General features: G+C 42.5%; 1 protein-coding gene across 11 annotated transcripts in view; it reads left to right on the plus strand.

Moving 5' to 3' along the window:
• The window catches only part of PPFIBP1 (PPFIA binding protein 1), a 62,211-nt gene that overhangs the window by 5,451 nt on the left and 50,955 nt on the right, over positions 1 to 5,805 (plus strand). The window lies entirely within an intron of this gene.

Consider the following 5,805-nt stretch of genomic DNA (forward strand, 5'->3'; position numbering starts at 1 on the left):
CCACCTTAGGTGTATGTGGCTGGCGCCTTAGCCGCTTGAGCCACAATCTAGTGTTTTAAAGGGCAGTTTTAAGATGCACTGATATGCTTGTGAGTTAATTGTGTTTGTATAAAATGTAGTGAAAATAATTCAGAAGAATCAAAATGTGGTTTTGCATCTGTGATAGAAATGGAAGCTGTTTGCTTTGGGAGCCTTGATAGTGTGTCCTGTTTTCATGTGATGTGGCACAAAGTCCGGTGCTCCCCCCAATCTTGTGCTAGATCGTCTTATGTTCCCACCCAGTTTACTCTCTGCTGAGTACCTTGTGGTGGTACAGCTGCACAATCTGGGCGGCTGGAGATAGTTTCCTTATAAAACACACGATGCCCGACTGTTAAACTTTGCATTTGCTCTGCCAGCTTCTCCGCCTGAGAGTTAAGGGTCCAGGTTTGCTGATTTCTTTGGGGATTGCCTTATGCTCTGAAATTAGGTGTTTTCTAGCATATTCCTTCACCCATTTTGCATCCTATCTCACCCCTTCATTATTCCATACTGGTCTGATTATTTAGCACATAGTAAGAAAGGAATTTGCTATTGTTAGAAGAACCCCCTGCTGGCATCCAGAAGCCACATTGTAATACCTGTAAGAGTACCCGTGGTTAACTTTTTGACATGTGTCTAAAATATTTCTGTTAACACATGCTCGATGCATCCTGTTAAAGTATTTCTGGAAAGGATAAAAAAGGGTGATGATGACTTCTGAATGTAAGTTAAATCATGTCACTCGCTCCTTTCTCAGAAATTGTGAATGATGTCACATCTTAGAGTAAAATCCAGAGTGCTCCCTGTGCACCACAAGACCTTATAAAATTTGCTCCCCAGGACCCTTGGACCTCACCTCTCACTACAACCCTTCCCCTTTTCACTCCACTCAAGCACATTGAATTCTTCACTAAGCCTCAGACAAGCCAGTTCAGCTGGCCTCAGGGTCTTTGCACTGGCTGTCTCCTCTGCCTGGTGGAAGGCTGTTTCCCTACGTGTCTGTAAGGCTTGCTCCCTCACGTTCTTCTGGCATTTGCTCAGAAGCTATGCGTTCAGCGAGGCCTTCCCTCACCACCCTGTCTACCCGTACACACATTTATTCTTTGTATTCCACCCTCCTGCTTTGTGTTCTTAGCATTCTGTTTGTTCTTTCTTATGTACTGTGTGTTTGTCACACTTACAGAATTGGTTTTCTGTCTTTCCAAGTGGAATATAAGCATCATAAATCAGGTTTTTTACCTTTGTTATTAAAAAAAAAAACTGTATCCCTGGTGCTTAGAACAATGCCTGGCATACAATAGGTACTCAATAATTATATTTGTAATGAAACTATTTGTAAAGTGGAGTACCCATTTGAACGAAATCATGTTATTCAGAACTTCTTGGGGATGGAGAATGGCTTATTAGTCTATGTTTTGGGGCTACTTTTCTATCTCAATATTAATATTTTAAACTTAAGAATCCGCAAAATGACAAATACTTAACAGAACTTAGGAAGATTTAATTTTTGTTCTAAAAATAACAGTAACAAAATAAACTAGATGTAGATCCAGAGAGAGAAGGGTTTTTTGTTGTTGTTAAGTATTATTTATATCTCACTTACTTACATGTATTCCCTCATCTTGACCCCAAATTTTCCACATTATGTTTTCTCAAACACACAGAGAATGCAAGTACAAAAGAAGAAAGATGGCAAGGGGCAGAGGCCAAAGCATGAAGGGGAGAGCAAGAGTGGGTGCTGGGGGTGATCAGGCTCAGGTGTGGGCGGAGTGGTCCCTGCACAGCCCCCACGGTGGGCTTTGTACTTTTAGAACCAAAAGGGAACTTGCACCAGCATTGAGAATCCAGCAAGTAGAGTGTGTTTGGCTTATAATTTAATTATTTGATGGTAATGTTAGATTTCTCCCATTTAATATTTAAGAACTTGGGATGTACTTCATGACTTTAGCATTGGAAGATAGCTGGAATCAATCCTCCTTCCTCCCCTCTTTCCTTTTCTGTTAATTAAAGGTGGTCAGATTCACAGAGATAGAAAATAGAACGGTGATGGCTGAGGGGAGGGAGGGAAATGGGGAAGTAATATTTAAGGGGTATGTAGTTTCAATTTCGCAAATGAAAAAAGTTTTGTAGATGGATGATAGGGCTGGGTTGCAAAACATGTGAATGCACTTAGTACCACCAGACTGTACCCTTAAAAATACTTAAGATGGTAAATTTTACCTGTGCATTTTACCACAATTGAAAATAAAATGGCATCTTAAAATTGAAGGAGCATTTAGAATACTCCAATCCCCTCTTTAGATTGTACATGGGGGAACTGCTCAAATAAGAAATAAAAGAGGTTCTAGAGTAAAAAAAAAAGCAGTAATGGTAAAGAAGGCAGAATCGTATCTAGACAATTACAAACACAGGCTCTCTGGAGAGACCTGGATTTTAATGGTGGCTTAATCTCAGAGAAGCCCATGTGACCTTAGGAAAATGTCTTAGGTTCTGTGTCTCAGTTTCCTCATCTATAATATGGTGGCTTCTGCCACCCAGGGCAGTGAGGATCCCCTGAACCACTCTATGCTGAGGGCTTCTCAACACACCTGGCAGAAGGCTAGTCAAAAAGAGTAGATGGGTGGTGCCTGTGGCTCAAAGGAATAGGGCACCCACTCCATGGCGGGTTCAAACCCAGCCCTGGCCAAAAATTGCAAATAAAAAAAGAGGGAGAGAGAGATAGTAGAGAGTAAAGGGAAAATATTTAACAGGGTCCCCTTGCAGTAGGAAAGAGAGCTGGGCCCAGTTACCACAGGAGTTAGGTTATAAATCACAGAGGCATATTTCACTCCCCACGACAAAAGGGTACAGGCATTTCTCAGACTGCAGAGAAGCTTCTTCAATGTTTTAGAAAACCTGATAACCAGTTATATCATTAAGGTTTCATTCATGTTTACTGATGGCCAGCTTAGAGTCCATGCACTTTAAGAGTGGTACTAATCTTTTCATTAGTGCAGCTGGGCATTTGTAGCTGTAATTACTGTTTTGCCCAGGGCAGGGAGATCCCTGCTTTGCTGGAGGATTCTGGTTATTTCTTTCCTACCAATTGGTGCTGCCTGTTTACTTATTTCATAGGATCAGAAGTTGGAAGAGAGAAGGAAAAGCAGCATAGTCGCCTGTTGCAGTGAAGAGATTATAAATCTCTAAGAATGGATTTGTTCTAAGGGTGTAGCTGTAGCTGCGTTTTCTACAAAGGAACAAATTTCTTTTAAGACTCAGAAGTTTGTCTCTTGGCTCGGCACCTGTGGCTCAAGCGGCTAAGGCGCCAGCCACATACACCTAAGGTGGCAGCCCGGGCCCGCCAAAAAACAATGATGGCTGCAACCAAAAAAATGGCCAGGCGTTGTGGCGGGCGCCTGTAGTCCCAGCTACTTGGGAGGCTGAGGCAGGAGACTCGCTTGAGCCCAGGAGTTGGAGGTTGCTGTGAGCGTGATGCCATAGTACTCTACCTAGGAGGATAGCTTGAGGCTCCGTCTCAAAAAAAAAAAAAGGGGGGGGGTTGTCTCTTGTAGTTAAAAACAATCTAGGTAATATGGCATATTGGTTCAATTACTGAAGCAGAATTCTGTTTTGATTGTGAAATGTTATCATGTGTTAGCACAAATATTAATAAGGGAGAATTAATGCTTTGACAAGCTCCAGATTTAAAAGGGCAAAAAGAAAATTATTTGGGCCAACTGAATGCTTTTTGTTTACTTTAGGCCCAACTGGATCAGTTGCCTTAAAACATTCTTAGAATGTTTTTTAAACAGGCAAAACTGAGGGTCTCGACCTTGATCCACATCAACAGGGGCTCAGTGGATGAAATCCCTAAGAGTGCCTGCTCATTTGGCAGTTTTAATTATGAGGCTATCTCAAAGTCAGCAAACATTACAAAACTGCAGTTTTCCACAAAGTGAGTGAAAACACGGGCAGTAACAACTCCAGAACAGGCCTGGTAATTGGTGAGACAAAGAGACTATAAGTGGAGGAAATGAGGCCTTCCTCACGGACGTCTGACCTGTTAAATCACCATAAAACATTTGCATCTTACTTTTGCATTTAAAAAATTAGTATTAATGGCAACTGTGTATTTTTTAAAAGTTGCTGTAAAAATTCAAATACTCCTAGTTTAGAGAGTTCAAGCTGTGGGACGTGTTCTCTGCAGGGCTGCTGCTGGCAAGCCCCTGACCCCAGCCTCACAAGCCAGGCCAGTCCCACCACCCTCTGATCCCTGCTGCGCTCTGGCCAGCTTTGCTCTTCACGGGTCCCTCCAGGGAATGTTTTCTCAGGCCTTGGCAAACAAGGTACATCCTGAGATCTTATCTTCCTGTGTGATCCCAACTATCTGAGTTATGCAGTGTCTCACCAAGACGTCTTAGCTAAAACTAAGGCAGACTTCCCTCTAGGCCTCTGCTAAACTCCCATGTGTGCACTGACACAGGAAAATAAATTGACCAAGTCAGTAGAACTCTCAATGGAGTGAGGTAAAAATTGTACTTTTTTGTTTTTTTACTAAATCATAGCTGTGTACGTTAATGCAATCCTGGGGTACAATGTGCTGGTTTTACACACAATCTGAAAAGCTTTCATGAAACTGGTCAACATAGCCTTCACGGCATTTTCTTAGTAATTGTGTAAGACATCTATGTTCTGCACCAAGTAAATTTCACATGTACCCTTGTAAGATGCACTATAGGTGTGGTCCCACCAAAATTGTACTTTTAATGAAATCATGGGACCCTGGTGTCTGTCAGGATTGACTGAAGAGAGATGGTTCTGTTTCTTTAGGAAAGTGAGTTAAGAAAGAGTAAGCAACAATAACCATAGGGACAACATTGTTTCCGGATTGATCTCATGTCACCTTTCCCAAGCAGAAGAGAGGGGCTTTTGCTGGGTCCCTATATCTTGTCACACATAAGTGACTTTCAACATCTATTCTCTATTGAATAAGAGGATGAACGATGGGTATGAATTAATGAATATTTTACTCTACTAGGATAGCAGCTGGAGCTTAGCTTTTGGGGGACCCTGGAGCCTTCTTTTCTGTGTCCTGCTGTACGTCAGGGGACTTTGGAGTACGCTTATAACCTGGACCAGCATGGTGTTGTCTTCTGAACATGGACCCCTCTCCTCACTGCACGGCCCTTATTCTGTCACCTCCAGAGAGAGGACTGGAGAGCAGAGCACTGCCTCTGCCTGGTGGCTTCATTTCCAGCATTGTTGCTATCATGTTCTTTGGCTTTTTGGACAGTGTGAGATGCCTTACTGTGGTATTGGACCCAAATGCATTATGGCTGTGCTGTTCATGGCTGAAGAAACCAAGCATTCCTGTCCTCCCAGCACAGTGCCTAGCGGAGAGCAGACCTGTAGGAAGTGTTTGCATGCAGTGGTAGAGATGTGATGTTGATTAAGACATGAAACACCCTTATCGTAAATATTTCTTTTGGTAGCTGGAGGTAACACTTAATTATAGGAGATCGCATGGACTGAACCTTACCTTTCCTTTCTTGACACTGAATTTTATTTATTTATTTATTTATTTATTTATTTATTGAAGACAGAGTCTCAAGCTGTCGCCCTAGGTAGAGTGCCGTGGCATCATAGCTCACAGTAACCTCAAACTCTTGGGCTCAAGCTACCTTCTTGCCTCAGTTTTTCTACTTTTAGTAGAGATGGGGGTCTCACTCTTGTTCAGGCTGGTCTCGAACTCATAAGCTCAAGCAATCCACCTGCCTTGGCCTCCTAGAGTGCCAGGATTACAGG

This window comes from Otolemur garnettii, unplaced genomic scaffold, assembly GCF_000181295.1.
Source record: "Otolemur garnettii isolate 467f Iridium unplaced genomic scaffold, OtoGar3 scaffold00057, whole genome shotgun sequence".
Classification (NCBI taxonomy): domain Eukaryota; kingdom Metazoa; phylum Chordata; class Mammalia; order Primates; family Galagidae; genus Otolemur; species Otolemur garnettii.